We start from the raw sequence: 25,369 nt of genomic DNA, 5'->3' as shown, positions 1-25,369 counted from the left end.
AGACTTCCATTGTGATTAGACTTCGAGAAATTACTCACAGGAAATTCTATAGGAGGCTATATAGGATCTACAGGAGGTTCTACAGGAGGATCTACAAGAGGAGGCTAAAAGTGGTTTTTGGAGGTTTGGATGTGGAAGAATGATGGAAAAAGGGAAATGAAGGCTGGATGAAGGTGTTGAGGGGTCTAGAACTTGTCAAGGAATATCAAGAATGAAGGAGATCATTGGATTTGTTCAAAGGGCAAGAAAGCAACTTTGTGAAAAAACGCAGAAATTAGGGCAGATTGGCAAAATGTGGCGAACGAGTGGGGGAATCTTGGAGAAGTAAGTTGGTGCTGGCTGTTTGATGGAGGGATGGTGAGCTGAGATGTCCTACAATAGATCTGCACATTCACTTAGCAAAACTGACCATAGAAAGAACTGGAAACAGAGTTTTGCCTATCTTAACCTAATTTCTTACCTAAATCCAAAGAAATGCTGAACAGTATCTTATGAACAGAGAAGCATGAAAGAAAACCATGGTAAATGAATAGGAAATGATCTAAGCATGTGAATCCAAACTAATATCAACTTTTCCAACTTGAAATATCACACTAGCAGTTGCATTGGAAGAGCAAAAACTGTGTTTTTGGTGGTAGCAGTAGTGCCTTGATCTCAAATCATAGTCCCAAGGAGGGAGAGAGGAGATCAAGACCTGTTGTTGACCTTTTTGAACCTTTTTCTGTCACTGCAGCAAACTACTTAAGCAACTTGAAGCAGAAACAACTATTATAACCATCAAAAGCAATCTAATCTAATGAAGCAAAATGAGTATATGCAACAGAAATTAACTCATGAATGGAAACTAAACATATAAATACACAAAGGAGGTGCTGGGCAGCTTGGGTTGGGTCCTAACCCAAGAGCTTCAGCCCTCTAGAAAAGATCAGTGCTGGTTCAAAACTTGGTTCATCTTCATTTATCAAAAAATAGTAGTTACATCACAAAATTGTCTTCAAAAAGAGCTCGAAAATGAGTTGAGTACAAGGCTACACAAAAGTGCGAAAATATACTAAGAACTTGCTAACCTATTGAGGCTTGAAGCCTTCTTATTTATACAAGTGGGGACTCCCAACAGTCCTCCTAAACTTAAGGAACTCGGCTACCTAGCACTGAAGATAACAGCAGCCCTACTTGACTTGCTCGGCTACCCCTTGGAATCATCAATGTGGGCCTTCTTACTCCTAGCTGCTGATGGAGAATTCGAGGAAGGGGTCATTAATGAAGGAGACAGCCCTCCTACAAGTCCTCATCCCTATTTTCTCGAGCTTGGCTGCCAATTTGCTCATAAATTCTGGTCCTTGTCCAAAATTGTCGAAAAAAATTGCAATAAACACTCATTAGACTACATGACAAATTGACTATCCCCATTCACTCTATTGACATAAATATATTCAAAAACATGCATAAAAATATTGAGAATGGTGGATTAAATGAAAATAATAGGCAGAATGAGCCCATATAGTTACCCATTTCTGGGGCTCATCATCAGGCCCTGCGGAATGGGTTGCTCATCATCTGAGCAACTAATCTAGTTCTTCATCTTTAATAGCTCTAATAGATTTCCTGACATCCCAAGCCTCTGATGTGATGTCTTCCTCTCTGTCATGGAAACCTACTTTCCTATCCACTTCCTCCCATTGTTTATGTTCTTCCTCCTCCTTAACTCCTTCCAACAGTCCTAACAATAGTGGAGGACTGAATTTAAGACCAATCCAGTTGGCTTTCAAGTTTTGCATTGATTGTTTATATAGGGGCACTCTCCTCATAGCTTCCCTCATTCTGGTTGGGGAGTGATACTCCTTGATCCTTAGGCTATGTGACAATGTATTCCACCTTCTCATGCAGGCATGAAGGCAATCATCGCCAAATAATCTCTCCATATCTTCAAAATGAGCAATAGCCTGTGCTTGCTTGTCAACATAGTCAGGAAGAACTTGAGGATTGGCTGCTAGGTGTTGGTGGGCATAAATGAGAGCCAAGGGTTCTGCTAGTTCTGCCCTTATCATCAGGGGCTCACTTAGCTCCTTTGCCATGATTTTCTGAATTTCCACTACTCTCTTTTCTTCATGGCTCAACCAAGAAGCCATAGCCATGAGCTATAGGTCTCCCAATGCAGCATTTGGATCCCATAAATTCATGTCAGGAAATGCCATGTTGTGTAGGTAAAATTCTACTAGCTTGGCTTTATCCTCGGCTGAACTATTATCACATAAATGCATAAATTGGCCATAATCTTGAAATGGTGTTGTGCCCCTCTGGGCCAGTGTGTTAATCTGGAATTGGAGCCACTGATCTTTGAGATACAATGCATAGGATCTAGCTGGTTATCTGCACTACAAGGCCTCGATTGCCCAACTGGCCATGTAAGCCATCTGGGCTTCCTTTTCCTGCAGCTGCCTTTTCAAAATTAGCACTTCAGTTTCTGCCTGAGATTCTTTTTCTTGCTGCTGTTTCATCAGTGTCTCACTATCTGTCTGTAGTTCTTCTTCTTGCTGTTGTTTCTCTACTGCTTCACTTTCTACTTGGGCTCCCCATTTTTGTTGCTGTCCTTCCAAGATTGGCAGCTTATTTCCTCCTTGAGGTCCCCTTTCCTGTAGCTACTTTTTCAACAGTTCATTTTCTTCCTGTAGTTGAGCTCTTCTAATGCTCTCTGTGTGCCTTACCATGCCCAATTCTCTGCTCATCTCTCTCAACTTGTTTTCCATGTGCCCTATATCTTCGACCCCTTTAGATTTGGCAATCTGCATCCAGGTGTGGGTCCTGACTCATTCCTTTTCTAGTTCGAAGAAAAGAGGCACTGCGAATTTTTGTGGAATGATCTTCCCACCTTCTAGAAGATTGTAAAAGGAGCCTAAATTAGGCTGAGGGCTTGGCTCAGGTATTTCTTTTTCATATCTTCCTCTTGTGACTGTTCTTCTGCCTTCTTTTCCAATTTTTCAGTTTCTTTAAGCTTGGTCAGTGTCTCCTGTAGAGAGGTTTGTGCCTCCTGTAAGACTGCTTTAGAGTCCATCAATTTGATCCTTTCCTTCCAGGGGGAGGTCTTAGGACTCCTCTCCTGTAGGTGATAGAGATTTTGGAGGGAGATTCCTCTTGTCGCAGTAGGTGCATCCTCAATGATAATGGGTTCTTTTGATGGTGGCTAAGGCTTTCCCACCTTAATCCTGGTGCTCCTCCGACCTTTGAAATACATAGATGTCTGTCTTTTTCTTTTCCCCTTTTGCTTAGCTAGAGTGCTCAATGCAGCAAGGACAGCTGCTGCTTCCCTTGCTAGTGTCTCAGGGGACACTTCTTCTTGCTATTCTTCTTCTTCATCCTCTGTAGTTTTTCCTGTGTCTGTTGTTTTTTCTTTTGTCTCTGCTATCTCTAGTGGTGTTTTCCCCTTTTCTTGTTGAGTCTCTGCCTTTCCTATGGCAATATTTTTTTGAGCTTTCTTGGGCTTCTTTTTCTCTGCTTTTGTTCTCTTCCTCTTCTTTGCTTTTGATGCTGTTTTCTTTTCTGCCTTAGGTTCAACTGTGGTTTTGTCCTATTTCTCCTCTTCTTTCTGTTTCTCCTCTTTTTCTTCTTCTATTTGAATATTTTGTGCCTCCTCATGAATTTCCTTCTCAAGTTCCTCTTTCTGCTCCTCCTCTTCACTGCTAGATGGGCTAAGGTCATCAGTAAGAGTTTTGATGTCATCTTCTCTAGACATGTTCCTGAAAATTTCCCAAGCTATAGGGATGGTGTATGTGTGAAGGGCATCCTCTACCAACAATTTGATGAGCCCATGGTGGGCCAATTGGTCTGGAACCCCTGCATTCAACTTGGTGCCACATTCTATCAAAGATTGGAGGAGGAAATATGGGAGACTGAGTTTTCTAGCTGCAGGTAGATCCATCCCATATCTCAATTCATGCAATAACCTGAAGTGATAACCATAAACTATACTGAATCTTCCTTCACAAGAGATATATTTCATGATCTGGTAGCTGACCTCACCCCATGGATGAGGTAAACTTGTCCTTTTGACCCCATTCTTATCCTCTACAGGATGTTCATCAAGCTGAAAAAATGTCTTTTTAGCAACCTGTCCTAATGGTTTTTCTTCTTTGCTCTAGGGGAACCCAAGTGGAAGACCTGTGATTCTGCTGATAAATTCTAGTGTAAGCTCTATGGTCAAACCCCTGAAACTCACTGTAGCATGGGTTTTTGAATGTGGCCTTAAGGTCATTAAAAATTCCTCTGTCACCTCCTTATCATATCCATGAATTCTCTCAAAGAAAGGCATCCAGTTTGCCCTGGTGGAGAGGGCCACCACTTCTGCGTGCTCATGCAATTTGTTGGAGTTTAAAGGCTCCTTTCTCATAAAACCTCCTGGCATGGTGTTTAGTGACTTCTGAAAATGCTCAGGTGAGGAAGAAGGCAACAACTTTCAAAACCGGAAACAGAGGAATAACTGAGATTTGTGTTTCAGAAACTAGAGAGGGAATTTCTCGTGTTCTTCTTTTTTCAGAACATCAATTTGCAATTTTTCCCTCCCTTCAACCCGGTTTTCAACCTGAATTTACTTCTTGGCTTTTGGAAGAAATCAATATTTTGACAGAACAGAGAAGATATAAAACAATGTTTTTTCCCACAGTGTAGATAGACTTGCAAATTCGTTTTTTTCACAGGCTTGGTTTCTATGGTTGCATCCCATTTTTTTCTTACAGGAGAATACGGGAAAAGGAAAAAAAGATAGATTTTTGAGTGCAGAGAAGAAAATGGAGAGATTATATGGAATTTAGGAAAACACAGGCAGACTTTTGAGCTCTCTTTTCTTTCCTTTTTCAACCCAATACTTTGCTTCTAATCCACCACCTTGTATAGATATATCACATGCAGAGTGGGTTTCTGAGCCTACCTTTTTTCAAGCTCGAATTTGACAAAAATTCTAAATTTTTCCTCTGCAGAGCTGCTCTCTGGCCTTCCTATAGAAAGGCTCCTGTAGACGGTGTTCCTGCTCCTGTAGAATGCGATAGTGCTCTTGTAGAGCCCGATAGGCGGGAGGGTTTTGAAAAACTAGCAGAAAACGACTGGTTCGCTGTTCTGAAGGTGGTAGGTGAGTGCTGCAGTCGAGAACTCATCGATGTAAATGAAAAAAAGGTGGTGGAGGCTTAGACCGAACTGTACTTAAGTTGATGGCGTGATCTGCAGTGACGAGGTTAGGTGGCAGGATGGGTACGTTATCCCCATCTGGACCATTGGTCCTACTCCAGTGCCATTATGGTATTGCATGTCGTCTGACCGCCATCACCTCCATTATTCCCGTTATACGCCATCACCACTACCGGTTCTGAGTTTTTTTCTTCCCGAGTTGACGGGCCACATGTGCTGACTGCGTATCTGAACTGCAGTTTGAATGGAACGAAGCTTGTTTGAACTGAACGAGGGTGATTTGAACTAAACGAGGGTGGCCAATTAGCTGGCCACTGATTCCGTTTAATCATGACCATCCCAATAGTTCATGCAGTTCCTAAATAATATTCATTCAACAGAGGAACAGGTTTAGCCACTTGTTAGTTGCTGTTGTGCTCTGCATACTCAGATTTTGGCACTTCATTTTCTCATTGCTGTTGCCGCTAGTGCTCATGGCCTCTGAACTGGTGGCTTATGCTGGTGATTTTTCGATCAGGGACTGCTCCTTGCATGTTGCATAAATCTTGGCTGCGCTGACCCTGCCTCTGGAGCTTGTTTTTTAAAGGGATCAGCTGCTACAGGAATCTTGTAGGATTTCCTGTAGTTGCTTCTCCCTCTAAGATTTCAGGCTGATGCTTGAGCAGGGGCTGAAGAGACAGCTAAAGGAGGTTCTGAATGAAAGGAATAACAGCGGGAAGGCATCAGGTAAGAACAAGTAAAGAATGCTGCTGTTTTATTCATATTTTTTTTTGAAAAAAACAAAAGAAACAGAATTTGTGTTTTTTTTTTGTGCAGGGAGGAAAAAGCGAGTGGAAATGTGAGTGTGCAGGGATGGAATGGAGAATTAAGAGGATGGATGGTGGCAGGGAGGTCCACAGGCCTTCTGAATAAATTTCTAGCCCTCGGATTCTTTTCTAAACTTGATTTTGATCTCTCTGTGATTTCTACAAGATCCTCTTGTAGAATGCACAGAGTTTCCTGTAGGGTGTGAAATCTTCAGGACAAGTGAGACCAAGGCCTGAGAAAAGATAATGGTGATGGAGAAATGGACTATGAAGGGTGTATGCAATCTAGCCATGTCCTTTTTTCCCTCTGTGACCATCCTGCAATCTGCAATGCATTCAAAAGAAGTTAGTTTTTTCTGTTTTTTTTTCTTTTTTCATTTTTCTTTTTTTTTATGAGACAGCTGGGGCACCTCCACGAGGTTTTCACCTTCACTGCATGCCCTGGGTGCCTCCAAGAAGTTTTCACCCAGGAATATTTTATTCCTTTTTTTTTGTTAGCTCAAGGTGTGGCTGGAGTGGAGGCAGAGACCTGCTCCACTACCAACACTGTTTTACCCAGATTCTCAATGAATACCTGCTTGGAAAGGGGCTTCCTGTAGATCTTAAACCTATGCCCATTGAGGAGCATGGGGATGGCTTCTTCATCGATTGTCCGGATTAAGATTGAACCATTGTCATTGCATTTTTCTACTGTGTATGGTCCCAGCCATCTTGTCCTCAGTTTGCCCTTGAAATATTTATATCTTGAATCATATAGCAGTGCCCAATCTCCTTGCTGGAATTGTTTTTCTTTGAGGTGTCTGTCATGCCATATTTTCCTTTGAAGTTGGACTACCTCTGAGTGGAGGAGGGCCTGCAATCTCTGTTCATCCAATCCATTTAGCTGAAGCAATCTTTCCTTTTGTGCATGGCTAAGATCTAGGTCCCGTTGAGCTGCCATCCTTAATGTGTTATATTCAAATTCTATTGACAGCAAAGCCTTCTTTCCATAGACCATCTCATAGGGTGTGAACCCTGTGGTGGCTTTCCAAGTGGTGTTATAGGCCCAGGTGGCCTCAACCAATCGATCTGCCCAATCCTTTCTGCTACTGCTCACTACCTTAGTCAAAATCCCTTCCAAAGCTCTGTTAGTGACTTCCACTTGTCCATTTGTTTGCGGATGATAAGGGGTGGAAGTTCTGTGCTTAATCTTTTGATGTGTGAGCAGGTCTTCAACGAGATTGGAGGTAAACTGAATCCCTTGATCTGTGACTAACTCTCTTGGATAGCCAAACTTGTAGAAGATATTTTTCTTCAAAAACTCAGCTACTTTTTCTTCTGTTGTTGCCTTGATCGCCTTTGTTTCTGCCCATTTTGTCAGATAATCAGTACACACAATGATGTAAAATTTCTATTTTGAAGGGGGGTTGATAGGACCCACAAAGTCCATGCCCCACTTCTCAAATGGCTCGAAAGTCACTTGAGGTTGCAGGGGCATTTCATCCCTTGGAGTAGGTTTCCCCATCCTTTGACATCGGTTACATTCGTTGATATATCTCCTGACATCTTGATGAAGGTGGGCCAACAGTAACCTGCTTGCAGAATTTTGAAGGCAGTCCTCTTTGCTACAAAGTGGCCCCCACAGGGCCCATCATGACAAGTTAAGAGGATGTCAAAAAATTCCTCCTCCCTGACACATCGCCTCAAAATCTAATCTGGGCCAAGTTTAAAAAGATTACCCCTAGTCCAGGTGAATGGGGCACTTTTCCTCACGATCTTTCTCTTCTCTTTTGAGGACAGGTGTGGCGGAAACTGTGTTGAAACCAAATAATTTGCTATATCAGCAAACCATGAAGGGGGTACTGAAATAGCAAATAGGTGTTCATTTGGCATTTGATCATCCACCATTCCTTCTTCACCAACAGGCAGATCTAGTCTAGACAGAAAAATCAGCAACAACATTTTCCTTACTCGACTTATCAACAATGGTCAAATCAAATTGTTGCAATAAAAGTAACCATTTAATGATACAAGCATTTACATGTGGTTTATTCATCAAATATCTAATTGCAGCATGATCAGTGTGTACACATGTTTGATAGCCGGTGATGTAGTGTCTGAACTTATTTAGGAAATGGACTATAGCTAGGAGCTCCTTTTCGGTTACAATGCAGTTTAATTCTGCCTTCGTCAGGTTTTTACTGACAAAGTATATGGCATAAGGCAGCTTCTCATCAACTTGCCCTAAGGCTGCTCCTATCGCTTTGTTCGAGGCATCTGTGTGAATGTGGAAAGGTAGGGCCCAGTTTGGACCTCTCAAAATTGGGGCAGTTACTAGCTTACCTTTCAAGGCATCCAAAGCCTCTTGACAATTGTCAATCCATATGAACTCAGCATCTTTTCCCAAAAGACCAAACAATGGAGAGGCTAGCTTACTAAAATCTGTTATGCTCTTAACCTGCAAAGCAATACCCAAGCGAAGAAAAGATACCGAGAACACAGAATATGCGAAGAAAATATACTCAGAACACAGAATAGCAATGATTTTATTATTCAGAGAGAAATGTTCACAGGCCTCTTCGAGGGGGCAACCTCCAATAGAGCAGAGCTCGATTACAAAAACAAGACACAATGCTCCTCGCAGGGAGTCTCTATCCTTTATATATGACTCATACATGCAATACCACGAGCCAATATCGTGGGTTTTATTAATACCATCTATCTAATACTACCGCCTATTTACCATCTATCTAATACTTCCGCCCATTTGCAACTAACTGTGGTCCCGTCATTAATTGCGGGTTAACCACTTACAAATATTAATATGGGCTTTATTGACTCTTGACTATGACGTGATCCCAAGACATAAATAAGGGGGTTAGGGTGGGACCCTAACATGCCCTCCCCCTTAAGAATAGCCTTGTTCTCAAGGCTGAAGCTGCGGAAACTGCTGAAGAATAGTGGCTGGTTCCCAAGTTGCATCTTCCGGAGAGGTGTCTTTCCATTTGACGAGGACCTCCTTAATCATGCGGCCGCGCAGGTGCTTGTCTCGTGTGTCTAGAACCTGTTCAGGTTGAAGCCAGATTGACCCTTCTTCGTCCAATTCAGGTAGACTGGTTTGAACTCGGCAATTGTTCCCAATCACTTTCTTGAGGCACGATACATGGAAAACTGGGTGGATTTTTGCTGTAGGTGGCAAAGCCAACTTGTAAGCCACTTCTCCAATGCGCTGAAGTACTTGGTATGGTCCATAGAATTTTGGGGAGAGCTTTTGACAACCCTTGTCTTTGAGTGATGTTTGCTTATATGGTTGCAGCCTCAAAAAGACTTGATCCCCTTCTTGAAATTGGCGCTCTGAGCGATGTTGGTCAGCCTGTTGCTTCATACGGTTCTGAGCTTGATGAAGATTCTCGCGCAGATGGGCAAGCATGGTTGCGCGGTGTTGTAGGAGTTGATCCACGGCTTGTACTTTGGAGCACCCCGTGAGATAAGAAGTAGGGGAAGGCGGAAGTTGTCCATAGACTGCTTCATAGGGAGTCATTTTGGTGGTGGCATGATAGTTGGTGTTATACCACCACTCCGCCAGAGGTAACCACTGTACCCAAAGGTGTTGCTTTTCTGAAGTGAAACACCTAAGGTAGGTTTCTAGACATTTGTTGACGACTTCGGTTTGACCATCTGTTTGCGGATGATATGAAGTACTGAGTTTGAGTTGAGTGCCTTGTATTCTGAAGAGCTCCTGCCAAAAATTACTGGTGAAGATTGGGTCACGGTCGGATACAATAGAAGTGGGCATGCCATGCAATTTGAAGATCTGATCCGTGAAAGTTTGAGCAACCAAGGTTGGTGTAAATGGGTGGGGTAGGGCGCAGAAATGAGCATACTTCGACAGTCGGTCCACAACCACCATGATGACTGACTTGTTCCCAGACTTTGGAAGACCTGTAATGAAATCCATGGAAACCTCTGTCCAAATTGACGCCGGAATGGGCAATGGTTGTAATGTGCCAGGTGTGTTGACGGTTTCCCCTTTGTGGCGTTGACAGACGTCACATTCTGCTACGAAAGTAAGGATGTCATGTTTCATGCCGGTCCAAAAAAATGATCTTCTGGTGCGAGCATACGTCTTCTGAAAGCCCGAATGTCCTGCAATGGGAGATGAGTGCAATTCTGCCAAAATGCGACTTTTGAGGGTGGATGTTGGGGATATTACGACTCTGTCCTTGTAGCGAAGAATATCATTCTACCACGAGTAGCCCTTGCTGGAATTAGGATCTACCTGCAATTGAGAAATGAGTTGGGAGAGCCCTGGATGTGAAAACCATTCCCTGCGAGCCTCTTCAATCCAGTCTGGAATGGGGAGGGAAATTGCGAGCAGAGTACTTTCCTCCTCAAATTGGCGCGACAATGCATCTGCTATGTTGTTGTCTTTCCCTTTCTTGTAAATGATCTCATAATCATATCCCAGCATTTTGGCTAACCATTTATTTTGTTGTGGGGAAGATAGGCGTTGCTCCAAAAAATATTTAAGACTGTGATGATCTGTGCGGATTTGGAAACGTCGCCCCAACAAGTAAGGTCGCTAGGTCTCGACTGCATGTAAGATGGCCATCATTTCCTTCTCGTAGGTAGATTGGCCCAGATTCTTCCCACTTAGTTGTTGGCTGGTGAAGGCCAATGATCGCCCTTCCTGCATTAAGACCGCTCCAATACCTGTTCCCGAAGCATCACATTCAATGAAAAATGATTTGGTGAAGTCCGGTAGTGCTAAGACAGGAGTGGAACACATGGCAGTTTTTAGAGCGGTAAATGCCTGTTGTGCTTCCTCATTCCAGAAGAAGGAATTTTTCTTTAGGAGTTGCGTTAGGGGCTTCGCTATGCGGCCATAGTTGCGGACAAATTTACGATAATAGCCTGTGAGACCCAAAAATCCTCTCAAGCTTTTCAAGGTCTTAGGTTGAGGCCATTCTTGCATTGCCTGGATCTTTTTGGGGTCCACCTTGACACCTTCGCGCCCCACAATGTGGCCCAAATACTCAACTTCTTCCATGCCAAACGAACACTTAGACATCTTGACAAATAATTTATGCGTTCGGAGTAGTTGCAAGAGTAGATCTACATGCTGAAGATGTGCCGCCCAAGTGCCACTATAGATGAGGATGTCATCGAAGAAGACAAGGACAAATTTTCTGAGATATGGTTTGAGGAGGTGATTCATAAGGCTCTGAAAAGTAGAGGGGGCATTACAGAGACCAAATGGCATGATGAGGAACTCATAATGGCCTTCATGAGTTCTGAACGCTGTCTTGGGAATGTCGACTTCCTTCATGCGAATTTGGTGATAGCCTGAGCGAAGATCCAACTTAGTGAAGAATTGAGCCCCATTGAGTTCGTCCAGCAAATCGTCAACCACTGGGATGGGAAATTTATCTTTGACTGTTAACTTATTGAGGGCCCTGAAGTTGGGACACATCCGCCACTCCCCATCTTTCTTGAGGACCATGACCACTGGGGATGAATAAGGACTAATGCTGGGACGAATGACACCTGCTTCCAACAATTCCTTGATGATTTTTTCTATTTCATTCTTTTGGGTGAACGGATATCTGTATGGCCGCACATTTGGGGGTTGGGCCCCTGGAACCAATGTGATGCTATGATCATGTTCCCCTCGCGAGGGTGGAAGCTCATGAGGCTTGTCAAAGACCGTCCGATGTTTATTTAAAATTTGTTGCATCTCAGGATGAACTGGCGGAGACATGGTGTCTACTACCTGGATGGCATTAAATTGAGCTACCACTCCATGATGGCCCTTTTTTAACAATTTTTCCATCCTATGCGAGCTGATGATAGAGGGGGCTCCCCCTTGAAGTCCATGGAGGGTATGTGTGGAGTTGTTCTGCTTAAAACTCATATATAACTCCTGGAAATCCATTGTGATTGGCCCAAGAGTGCGGAGCCATTCCGCACCTAGGACAATGTCGCAACCCCCCATGTGTATTGCAAACATGTGGGTTTTCAATTGATAATCCCCCATTTGAATTTTGACATTTTCACAGCGACCTTCACATTTCATTGTGCCCCCATCTGCAATCTGGACTTGGAAATTAGAAACTACCCGGACGAAACAATGTGCTGCTTCAGCGATCTTTTGATGGATGAAATTATGGGTACTTCCACTATCAATCAATACTACTACTGGGCGATGTTTAAGAAAACCCCTGATTTTGAGAGTTTGAGGGGAAGAAATTCCTGCCAATGCATTTAGCGAAATAATTGGTTCATCAGATACAATCTCCTGTTGGTTATCTTCTTCGATCGCCTCCGGTTCCTCAAGTGGTGGATCTTCCTCGGTGGAGCTGTAGTCAGTGGCATCTATTTGAAAAAACTTGTGCTCTTTGCATTTATGACCCGGTGAATATTTTTCATCACAGTAGTAACATAGTCCTTGCTTCCTTCTTTCGGCCATTTCCGCAGGTGACACCTTTTGAATCTTAAGTGTCTGAGTCATATTGGGAGCCTGTGAGGGACGACCTTTAGTGGGGAAGTTGGGGCGGCTGGATTGGGCTGTTAATGCACGTTCCACCTTACGGGCTACCTGGCAAGCCTCGGTCCATGTGGGAGGGTGGTGGAGTAGAACCTGAGCTTTGATGGCTTCTTTAAGACCGCTGATAAAGCATTCCATGTAGAACTCATCTGTGAGACCCTTAGTGCGGAAGGCTAAGGCTTCAAAAGCAGTAATATATTCCTCCACTGTACCGGTCTGTCTGAGCTTAGTGAGACGCCCCAAGAAAGAGTCTTCCTGTTCAAAGCGACTGCGAAGAGTTTTGGCAAATTGGGCCCAATTCTGAAAATGTCCATTGCAACGCTGATGCCATTCCTTCCATTGCCATCGTTCATTGTCCAAGTACATGGTGCCCACCATAAGCTTAGTCCCCTCATCTGTGATATGATTCAATTGGAAATACTGCTCCATTTGTGCTAGCCATGCGGACGTGTGAGAACCGTCAAATTTCTGCATATCCAACTTGGGAGGTCGTTGACTGGGTGGTGGCTAGGAGTGCCAAACGTGAGGAGAGTGGCTAGACTCACCCTCATGGTATTCATGGCCATTATACGCCTCCTCGTGGGCTGGCTTCTTGCCCTTTGGGAATGCCTCCTGTAACTGGTTACTTATTCCTTTAAGCTCAAGTTCTATGTGGTTACTCATTCCTTGAAGCTCAAGTTCAATCTTGTGCACCGCAGTTTGGAGGGAGTGCACATGGTTTTCAATTTTGTCGATCCTTTCATTGGCCATCGCTTGAGCGCGAGTTTCTACCATACACCAACCTGATGAAAAATTGGGACCGCCTAAAAATTTTTACTAAGAAATTGAATGGTACCACCTTGCTCAGTTCGTCATCCTGGTACTGATGGGCTAGGTCACCAATAAGCGCCTCGGAAGATCTCAACGGAGTTTTACTCCTTCCTGATCAATACTGCAGTCGCCAAATCCTTAAAATGTCAATGCCGCCAAAAGTCCTGCGAAAATTATATCCAGGTACAGGAACCCTTCACAACTACTCCAATCTGGTGGATCTGAGAGATCTGAATGGTGGAACAACTGCTGCTGCTGATCTGGAATATCCGATCTAGTGGATCTGAGAGATCTGAATGGTGGAACAACTGCTGCTGCTGATCTGGAATATCCGATCTGGTGGATCTGAGAGATCTGAATGGTGGAACAACTGCTGCTGTTGATCTGGAATAGATGATGTGTGATCCCCCTATAGAAAGGGAACTATGGTCTTGGGGAGTGTCAGGTGCTACAGATCGCAATATACATAAGGGTCTGACAGTAGTACTCGGCCCAATGTTTCAGGGCTCTAACTAAGGAGGATCGACCGTACCCTTAGCCGTACAACCCGACTACCCTATCGTACGGGCGAGTAATCTCTCCGAGTGCTGTTCTCGGTGTACTGTAGCCACAAGACGGCCGAAGGTTTATCTATGGCGAGGTTTCAAGGGAGCTAGGGGGGCTTCCTATATACCCAGAGGGTACGTGGAAGACAGTCCGTGCGCGGTTCTGTCTAATGCGCTACTACTCGAAGGGGTACCCACAGGGGTTACAAGGGAGTCCAACAGACGTGACCACCTCTTGTATTTCCTGCGTGCATGCCTCCCCAAATCCGCAGGTTTATGAGCTTAACGACAGATCCCGTGGTTTAAAGACGCCGGAACACGTCTCTAGCCAAAAAAAATTTTTGCTAAAATTTGGAGATCCCACCGAGCCCTGGAAAGTGCTCTGATACCACTTGTTATGCTCTTAACCTGCAAAGAAACACCCAAGCGAAGAAAAGATACCGAGAACACAGAATATGCGAAGAAAATATACCCAGAACACAGAATAGCAATGATTTTATTATTCAGAGAGAAATGTTCACAGGCCTCTTCGAGGGGGCAACCTCCAATAGAGCAGAGCTCGATTACAAAAACAAGACACAATGCTCCTCGCAGGGAGTCTCTATCCTTTATATATGACTCATACATGCAATACCACGAGCCAATATCGTGGGTTTTATTAATACCATCTATCTAATATTACCGCCTATTTACCATCTATCTAATACTTCCGCCCATTTGCAACTAACTGTGGTCCCGTCATTAATTGCGGGTTAACCACTTACAAATATTAATATGGGCTTTATTGACTCTTGACTATGACGTGATCCCAAGACATAAATAAGGGGGTTAGGGTGGGACCCTAACAAAATCCTTAATGAATCTTCTATAATACCCTACTAGCCTAGAAAACTCCGAACATCTCTTACCTTTTGAGGAGGTGGGACCTTTTGGATGATAACAATCTTGTTGGGATCCACCTGTAATCCTTGCTGAGAAATTGTATGACCTAGCACGGTCCCTTTAGTCATCAGAAATTTCCATTTTCAGGACTGAGGGACAGGTTCATTTCAATACACTTGGCTAGAACTTTCCCCAGGTTAGTAAAAGCTTCCTGGAAGTTAGAACCATAAGGGGTAAAGTCATCCATATAGATTTCCACTAAATCATGAACCAGTTCAGCAAATATGCTCAATACAGCTCTCTGGAAAGTGGCAGGAGCATTTCACAACCCAAAAGGAAGGACCCGGTATGCAAAAGTACCCCAAGGACAAGTGAAAGTGGTCTTATATTGGTCTTCCGGGCTGAGTTGGATCTAGTTGTACTCGCTAAACCCATCTAGGAAGAAGAAGAACTTCTTCCCTGCCAGGCCATCTAACACTTGATCTATGAAAGGCAAAGGGAAATGGTCCTTCTTGGTGGCCTTGTTTAGTTCCCGATAATCTACACAGATCCTCCACTTCCCGTTTTTCTTTGGCACTAGCACCAAAGGAGAAACCCATTCGTTGTTAGAGATGGAGTAGATGAATCTTGCATCCAGCAACTTTTGTAGTTCTTTTTTGACAATGTCCATAAGGGCTGGAGTCATCCTCTTTTGAGGCTACTTGACTAGTTTACAATCTTCTTTAATGTAAATGTGATGAGTACAGACGGAAGGGTGGACTCCCTTCATCCCCTTATAGCTCCAAGCAAAAGCATCCAAGTGATTTTTCAATAAGCTACACAGTTCTTTCTCCTAAGAGGTGGATAGGGATGAGTTGATCTTCAAGGTTTTTTCTGGGCCGAATTCCACATTTTTAACTCGGAGAGAGGTCGGATCAGCCACACAGAGATCAACTAAAGGATTGGCTTGGGTTTCTTCCACCAGCTCTTCTAATGGCAACACACTGGGGGTGGATTCTGAATCAAGTTCTCAATAAGATTATCTTCAATTTGTGGACCCCCCATGGTAGCTTCCACTACACACAATGGTGCGAAATAGACTTCATCCTCATCTTCCTCCTCCAACCAGAGAGGTAAATCATGTTCTAGCAGAGGTTGAGCAGGAGGATATAGGACTAGCTGTTTGGACATATGCCCGTTCTTGATTGTCATGTTCCTAGCTCGACAACTGATGTAGGCATTTGCAGTAGCCAACCAAGGCCTTCCCAGGATGAAAGGATACATAGTGAGCTTTGCTTTTGGTTGGAGAACCAAGAAGTCAGCAAGGTACTCCCAGGAATCAATAGAGACCATTACATCTTCCACAATCCCCTCAGGGGTCACAGTGGAGTGATCTGCTAACTGCAGTACTGTTGAGGTCTTTCTTAGGGAACCCTGAAGGTTGAGTTTGAGCATAGTTTCCCTGGTCATCACATTCATGGTAGCCCCTAGATCAATCAAGGTATGGGGGATTATGGTGCCATTGATGTGGACATCGACTATAGGACTCCCAAAGTCTAGATATTTCGGATAGATCACCTACCCCAACATCAGGTCGGACAGTTGTCCTATGACATTGATAGTTGGGGCATCTCTCTTGCACTTGCCTGGGTGCCTGAAGCACTTCTCCTTGATCATCTTGTTGTATATAGGCACATCCTTTATGGTTTGGAGAAGTGGTATCTTTACACATAACTGTTTCAATTCTCCCAGAAGTTCAGTTTCTTCTGGGGTCGGTTGTGTGGTTCCAGTTAGTCTCTCAGGAAAGGGTGGAATGATTTTTGGTTCACTTTCCTGTTTTTCTTCCTCATCCTCCTTAGGAGTTTGGCTATCTGGGAGAACCTTCCTAGATCGTAGGTTAATCTCCTGAATCTCCACAGCATAGGTCGAGCATGATGTTTCTCCAATATATACCTGTTGGGCCTGTCTGTTGTTGGGGTTCAGGTTCGTTGAGCAAGTATTTGGGGTTGTCTTAGTGGAGCAGGAGGTAATGGTTGTGGTTGAGCAGGTGGTGGAGGCAAAAGAGTGGGAGGAGAGTTGTACTAGGGCCTCCACCCTTGATGAGGTGCATTCCACTGAGGTTGTGGCTGAGCATAAGAGTGAAACGAATGAGCAACTGGCAGAGCCTGGTATTGAGGAGGATATGACCAAGGAGGGGGTGTGGACCAGGAAGGATGAGCAGGGGGACCCCAAGAAGGCATGGAAGTGGCTTGATTGGGGTTGTAATAGGTCTGGGATGTCCCTTGCATTCCCTGCTGGTAAGGTCTGGGTCCATGTGGCCTCCTTTGGTTCATGAAATAGAGTGGTTCAGTGGCTCCTTCAGCCCCCTGATATGCAGCTTTAATTCCGGGCAAGGAAGGGCACTGATTCGTAGGATGGTCTTCTTCACAGATTAAACACACTTCTATAGAGTGCAATGGACATTCGCTCCTAGGATGCTTTCTTGTTTCCTTTCGATATGCAAGGTATCCATTTGCATGGCAAGAGTTTGCCTCACCTCGCTCTTGAAATCTTCCAGCCGATTCTCAAGTTCGTTTCTAAGGGATGAATTGGATGAGGATGTACTGGCTAAAGGTTGACTTCCCCTACCTCTCTTTCTAGCTGACCTGGAATGGCTTCTAAACACAGTCTTTATGTCATCATAAGGTAGTTGGTAGATGTCTCCCCCAGCCAGTAGATGGAGGGTATCTAGAAGGTCTTCAGGGACTTCTCTGAGCAGAACCAACCTCAGAGATTCAGGGTCAAGTGTGCACCTGGCCCTTTTATAACTAAGTTGAAACCTCTCTTCATAGTCTTCTAAAGATTCATCACTTCCCATGGTCATTCAGAAGATTTCCTCCTTGGTATCCTTTGACCTACAGTAATCTCAGTATTTGTTGTTAAAGGCTTGCTGCATCTGAGCCCAAGTTGTGATATTGTTTATAGATAGCCCCCTAAACCAGCGCAAGGTTGCATCCTTGAGTTTAGAAGGAAACAGTTTCAACTTCTGCTTGTCTTCTGCATAGTCATAGGTTCGACAGAGAACAGCAAATTCAAACAAGAAGGTATCAGGATCTTCGGCAATCAATCCATGGAAGTGAGGTAAGGCTAAAGGACTTATGTTTTCATTTTTGTGTCCCCGTTGGTCTCTCGGATAGGAAAGGCACCTTCTATTCTTTCCCCATTTCCTCTAACCTTTCTATTTTCAACCATGGTCTCAAGAGGAATGGTTTCTTGCTCTTCTTTTGTTATAGGATCTTCCTATATCTCTGGAGGTTCACCTATAGGTTCTTCTGGATCACTGCCACCAAAAAAGAGAAAATGGTGACTCAGTGATGTGGAGGGGGTGTTGGGTACGAATTTTCTTGAATTGTCTCTGTTCCTATGAGGCATGAAAGGAAATCTCTTTTTTGGGTGATTTTTGTTTGTTTTTTTCTTTGCTTGTACCTACAAAACTGAAATGGATTGAACAACAAATTGCAACTAACTGAAATAAACCTTGCTGAAATGAAAATTGCAGAATTGAAATGAAAGCAAGAGATGACTAATCTACTTTGCTGAAATGAAATTGCAGAATTGAAATGAAAGCAGGAAATGCCTAATCTATGCTTATTGAAATGAAATTGCATAATTGAGATGAAAGCAGGAAATGTCTAATCTACTTTTGCAGAATTGAAATGAAACAACTACTCTACTTTTGTTGAAATCAACGACTTAGCAGAATGTTGAAGTGGAAAATAGAAGAAAAGCAGTAATCACAAAATACTCTGACGCTTCCCTGGCAATGGCGCCAAAAAGAGTGGTGAGCTCTAGTATTGCAGCAATAATGTTGCAACTCTTGGGGTTGCCTTCTTTACTTTTATCAACTTGGTAGTTCGTAACAAACTTGGAAGCAACGGTGCTGTATGCACAAGTACTAGCTCTTACTGCAGGCTGTCACTTGATCAGCTGGCGCAAGTTCACTAGGAGCTTAAGCCAACTTCTATGAGTTCTCAAAAGAAGATTTTATCTATGATGGAAGAAAGCTAACTCTACAGGGGCTATTCTACTTGCAGAAAGAGAAGGAAAACTGAAAGGAAATGCAAACCCTAGTTTACCCACTAACCTTACGTTTGCAGGAAAAGAGATGGAAACCAATGAAGTGAGTGTCATTTGATTAATGAAAAGGTAAATTGCATTTATTCAAGCTACTTTTGAAAAGAAATGGAAAGAAATCATCTTTTTGCACTGTTGAGTATTTTTATGTGGAATTATTATGCTTGTGATTTAATTGGTTGTGACTGTGCAGAGGGTTGGTGGCAAAGGAAGATGGAGTTGGCTTTTGCAGAAGGTGAGGAAGGTGTGGAGAGGTCCTAAGAAGCCCCTAGTACCCTTCTGAAGACATCCATTGTGATCAGATTTCGAGAAATCACTCATAGGAAATTCTACAAGAGGTTGCAGGGGATCTACAGGAGGAGGCCGAAAGTGGTTTTTGGAGGTTTGGACGTGGAAAAATGATGGGAAAAGGGAAATGAAGGCTGGATGAAGGTGTTGAGGGGTCTAGAACTTGTCAAGGAAGATCAGGAACGAAGGAGATGGTTGGATTTGTTCAAAGGGCAAGAAAGCAACTTTGTGAAAAAACGCAAAAATTAGGGTAGATTGGCGAAATGTGGCGAATGAGTGGGGAAATCTTGGAGAAGTGAGTTGGTGCTGGCTGTTTGATGGAGGGATGGTGAGCTGAGATGTCCTACAATAGATCTGCACATTCACTTAGCAAAACTGACCATAGAAAGAACTAAAAACAGAGTTTTGTCTATCTTAACCTAATTTCTGACCTAAAACTAGAGAAATGCTTAACAATATCTTATGAACAGAGAAGCATGTGAGAAAACCATGGTAAATGAACAAGAAATGATCTAAGCATGTGAATCCAAACTAATATATACTTCTCCAACTCGAAATATCACATTAATAGTTGCATTGGAAGAGCAAAAACTGTGTTTTTGGTGGCAGCGGTAGTGCTTTGACCTCAAATCATAGACCCAAGGATGGAGAGAGGAGATCAAGACCTGGTTTTGACCTTTTTGAACCTTTTTCTGTCACCGCAGCAAACTACTAAACAACTTGAAGCATAAACAATTATTCTAACCATCAAAAGCAACCTAATCTAATGAAGCAAAATGAGTATATGCAATAGAAATTAACTCATGAATGGAAACTAAACATATAAATACACAAAGGAGGTGTTTGGCAGCTTGGGTTGGGCCCTAATCCAAGAGCTTCAGCCCTCTAGAAAATATCAGTGCTGGTTCAAAACTTGGTTCATCTTCATTTATCAAAAAATAGCAGTTACATCACAAAACTGTCTTCAAAAAGAGCTCGAAAATGAGCTGAGTACAATGCTGCACAAAAGTGCGAAAATATACTAAGAACTGGCTAACCTACTGAGGCTTGAAGCCTTCTTATTTATACAAGTGGGGACTCCCAACAGTCCTCCTAAACTTAAGGAACTCGACTGCCTAGAACTGAAGATAACAGTAGCCCTACTTGACTTGCTCGGCTGCCCCTTGGAATCATCAATGTGGGCCTTTGTACTCTGATCTATTGATGGAGAATTCGAGGAAGGGGTCATTAATGAAGGAGACACCCCTCCTACAAGTCCTCATCCCTGTTTCCTCGAGTTTGGCTGCCAATTTTCTCATAAATTCCTGGTCCTTGTCCAAAATTGTCCAAAAAATCTGCAGTAAACACTCATTAGACTAAATGGAAAAGTGACTATTCCCATTCACTCTATTGACATAAATATATTCAAAAACATGCACAAAACTATTGACAATGGTGGATTAAATAAAAATAATAGGCAGAATGAGTCCATATAGTTACCCATTTTTGGGGCTCATCATAAACCGATGGCGTTGAATCAAAGACTTGTAAAAGAACTGCTACCATAATCCCAGAGAGCCTAGTTGAATTGACTAGAGCTCATAAAGACGTAGCCCAAGAGTTTTGGGTGAACTCCAAATTAAATTGCTGTTTCTATGTGATTGTTTATTGCTGCTTTATTTTCTGTTACATGTATTTGTACATCAGTTTCAGCACATTAATTTACAACACATGAATAGTTTAAATCAAATACAAGCATACACCTATTTCGAGCACACTTTTTAATTCTGCATTGGTTAATCATGAAGACTTGGGAATATTTAAAGCTTTGGAAGTGGGAGAGGTTCTTGTAAGTTAGACAAGAAGCCTAAGTGCCCCATTTTTAGATCAGGTGGTATCAGAGCTTAAGTTTAATTAACCCCACCTTCAAAGAAGGTGTTATCAAAGCTGGTTATACCAGAGCAAGTGGTATCATGATGCTTGATGGACAGAGCAAAGATTGTTTTTTGAAAGGTGTGTAAATAGTCAGAGGTTGATTGTAAGCTTGTTTACACATTGACTATTGTTTGAATCTGCAGAGGTATGGACATTCTTATGGAGGAAGTTCTAAAGCTGCCATGAAGGCCATTGAAAAAGTCCCAAGAAGGAGTTTCATTTCAGGTCCTCTACCATAAAAGTGTAAGGATTGTATTCGTGGAGAATGCAATTGCTTGAAACATCATATGTAGGATGCAATTGTTCAGAAGCATGCACTCGAACCAGAAAGTTGTGGAAACCCTGAAAGCCTTGAAGAGATTGATGGTGTTCCAAAGGGAGCCACTCCTTCATTTCCTTCATCTCCTCATGAAGGTAATAAAGGTGAAAAAGACAGGTATAAATCTGGTTCTAAGCATGTTCCTTTTGATTTGGCAAAGCATGGTAAATTTCCACATATGTATGGGAAAAGAATTGCATGTTCCTTTTGTGGTTTGGATAACCATCATGTTTCTAGATGTTGGAAGAGAATGGCCACACACAGGAAACTTTTGAAGGAAAACAAGCAAGCAACCAAAGGTCCATTGAACAAGGCAAATCATGCTATCAAGAGGATGCACATGCAGTGCACACTCACTGCCATAAGCAAGGACATCTTGCTGCAAAATGTTGGACTTTGAATCTAGCAATGCTTCCACAAAAGCTGAAGAAAGTGGAAAGAGAAGATGGCAGAAATGGAAAGGAAGTTTCCATAAGTGATGTCTCTCAAAATGATTCACATATTGATGCTGATGTGCAGACAAAGGAAATACCTTTGAAAAGGATTGGTAAGAAATGGTTAAAGTTCTTATACAAATAAGATTGCATGTCTATTTGATGCATCTGTTTGCATTTCTTTGTTGATGGAATGCAAGTTGTAGGATTTTACCAAGCTGGTGAATGGAAAAAGGTTGAGTAGAAGACTCACTTTATTGCTGCAACATTATGTTCATTTCAACTTCGAAAGTACAGTGTACTTAAGTGAAAGTTGAGGGATGAAACATTATATTTCATTTTAGCTTTGAAAGTACAGTGTGCTTTAGCGAAAGCTGAGGGATGAAATGCATGCATGAGCTTGAGATGCATGAACATAGGGATGTCAATGATTTTCTTGTATTTGAACATGTATGTGTAATTAACTTGCAGGGTTGATTGCTTTGACATGCATGTAATGCAATGTTGACTGAGAAGAAGTTAACTTTGTCTCTACATTGGAGATGATGATGAAAGTTTCATCTTTTGAAAAAGAGTCCTAAAGGTCTTTTTCTACATGCTTGATTTAAAGGGTCATTTGTTTTAAGGGCAAGTTTTGTGGGCTTGTTATCTAGTCCATCATTTGTATGCAGATGTAAGACATAGAGGTGTTCACAAGCTGTAAAATCTGTTTCTTTTGTTGAAGCAAGAGTTAGTCATCCAGTTGTTGTCTGTATGCCTGTTGTTGTTAACAGTGTTGTTGGCAGCCTTTCAAACAGGTACAAATGAAAGTTTTGTGGAGCAGATGTACTTCACATTTGTTTGAGCCACTTTGGATCAATGATCAAGGCAAAGAAGTTCAAACCACCTTCTATGACCAGTTCAGCAAAAGTTTAGCAGGAAAGCAAGGAGGAAGACAGTTCTTCCTAGGAAGACTAGCCCATCCAAAAAGGGAAGTGGTCAGAAACTTTGGTTCAGAGGCACTATGCAAAGGCAAGTGTAGGGACGCTGAAAGAAAAGGGTGAGTCACTCTCATTTACTGTTCAGATCAGTATATCAGTCTCCAAAAGTTCTCTTAGTGGGAAGGTATGATCCAAAAAATGGATCCTGGATAAGCCTCTAAGTCTAAAAGACTTCATATAAGAGGTAAAAGGTGCCAAATGGCACAAATCCTTTGTAAATCAAAGGAAAATGAAATCATAGGCTGCTCTCAGAAATAGTCTCATTGCAGAGATCTCCTCATTCTGAATGGGCGAAAACAGACTTCAGATGAAGGAGTTATCATAAAAATAAGTTCCCTTTTTGTTATTTGGGAAAGAGGCAAAACCATAGAAAAAACAGCGAAAATCACGCCTATCAGAGGTCAAAGGAACCATGAATAGGAGCCGTCGGATCTGGCCGATCAACGATCCAGATCTGGTCAGCAATCGCAATAGGAAGTTGCAGTTGGCGGATATCGGAGGCATACATGTGATGGGACTGGGCCGATGCGATATCGCGATCGCTAATATCAGCAGATCGTAATCAGCGTTGGCATAGACCATACCATATGGGAAAGACCTCGGGCTTATGCGATATGCGATTGCGACAAATCACATCACAATATCGCATCGGGGCTACACAAAGGAGTGGGGCTTAGACATATATATGCGTGATGCGATTCGCCGGACTCGATGGTATAATAAACGATATTGCATAAGATTTGAGATTCGTCAAAGGGCATTTTTTTATGTATTTTTGTTATTAAACAAAATACAAAGGGGAAGCGCGATGTGATGAAATCTAGAGCTGAAAGGGTTTTGGAATGAAAACGAATAATATTTCAAATCCGCCATAAGCCATCACTGCGATATTTGCACTATTTTAATGTAATTTTAAAATACGAAGGGAAACCTTGGAATAGGGCCAAAGCGACTTGCGACCACAATTATGGGTGGATCTGATGGTGTTATAAAGCGTAGTTATGAAGATTTGAAGTTCGGGGAACATTGTTCTCTGCAGGTTTTTCCCGTGTCTGGTATATTTTCCTGTGTAAGCCTAGAATACCAAAATTTGGGGATTTCAAGCGCCGATTGCCACTTTCGTTACAAAATAGGTGGCATCCATCTTTGAGGGCATTTAGCAATGATTGCTAACGCTCAGAGAAGGGATTTGAGCGGACAAAGGCTGGAAGACAAGAAGCCCGAAAGGGAAAATGAATAGGTAGCGCCGATTTGGCTTAAAAAGCCACAAAACAACAAGGCGAAGGAGGTTGAGGTTGGTTGCTGTTGTTGATTGTTTGTTGCGAAAAGTGAAGCCAAAGTAGGAAGCTAAGGTGAAGGAGGTAGCGCAGAAGCAAAAAGGCAGCCAAGAGAGTCACTCGGAGGTCGAGTGAAAAGCCAGAGAGCTCAATTGACAGCAACGTATTGTTGCTGAAGGTTGTTGGAGTTGCTTGGAGGTTGAGCGACTCACAAAGGCACACAGAGGCTGAGAGAAAGAGCTTAGAGAAGCTAGAGCACAGAACCACGAGCCAGAGCCAGAGCCAAAGAGCCAAAGCGAGAGCCGAGAGCCAGAACCGGAGCCAGAGCCAAAGAGTCAGAGCCAGAGCAGAGCCGAGAGCCAGAGCAAGAGCTAGAGCTAGAAAGCCAAGAGCTTCAGAGCCAGGGATGAGATGGTAAAGTAAGACCATCATGTTCTATGTAAACCAATGGAGTTAAGTCAAAGACTTGTAAAAGAACTATTGCTATAATCCCAGAGAGCCTAGTTGAGTTGACTAGAGCTCACGGAGATGTAGCCCAAGAGTTTTGGGGGAACTCTAAATTAAATTGTTGTTTTTGTGTGATTGTTTATTGCTGCTTTATTTTCTGTTACATGTATTTATACATCAATTTCAACACATTAATTTACAGCATACGAACAGTTTAAATCAAATATAAGCATAAACCTATTTCAAGCACACTTTTTAATTCCGCATTGGTTAATCATGAAGACTTGGGAATATTTAAAGCTTTGGGAGTTGGAGAGGTTTTTGTAAGTTAGACAAGAAGCCTAAGTGCCCCATTTTCAGATCAGTTGACAATAGTGCAGTTGGCACAGTGCAGGAGTCAGCATCAGCACAGAAGATTCAGAGGGTCAAAATCAACAGTAGTCAGATTCTAACATTCATTGTATTATGTTGAACATAGTTAAGTTCAACTAATTTTGGATGTTTTTTAGTTGCTTCTCTTAGCAACTGAGTTGTAGTACAAATGCAGTGTTAGCAGTGGCAGTGCTAGCATCATAACAGATGCAGCATTTGAGAGGGAGTTGTAGTACAGATGCAGCAGTGGTAGTATCATGGGCAGCAGTGTAGTAGCAGCAATAGCGCAGTGTTGGTGGCAGTAGCAGTTCAAAAAGGAGGTGTTTCAGAAACAGAGCAGCATGAAGGTGGACAATGTTGTTAGAGCAATTTCCTTGCTAAGAGGGAGTGTTAGTTTTGATAGCATCATAAGTGGTCTAGCCTTGAAAGCTGGTGGAGAGGTTAAGGCACATGAGTTCTAAAGAACCCAGAAACCGTTTGGTGAAATTCCACCTAGATTGTA

At 42.7% G+C, this 25,369-nt stretch overlaps 1 protein-coding gene across 3 annotated transcripts in view; it reads left to right on the top strand.

Moving 5' to 3' along the window:
- The window catches only part of LOC149194226 (putative LRR receptor-like serine/threonine-protein kinase At1g06840), a 404,279-nt gene that overhangs the window by 289,657 nt on the left and 89,253 nt on the right, over positions 1-25,369 (top strand). The gene's annotated exons all lie outside the window — the stretch shown is intronic.

The sequence above is a fragment of the Pinus tabuliformis genome, chromosome 2_2, assembly GCF_031772625.1.
Source record: "Pinus tabuliformis cultivar Carrire ecotype Pingquan chromosome 2_2, CPIR1, whole genome shotgun sequence".
Taxonomy (NCBI): Eukaryota; Viridiplantae; Streptophyta; class Pinopsida; order Pinales; family Pinaceae; genus Pinus; species Pinus tabuliformis.
This window is presented reverse-complemented; position numbering and strand designations above follow the sequence as displayed.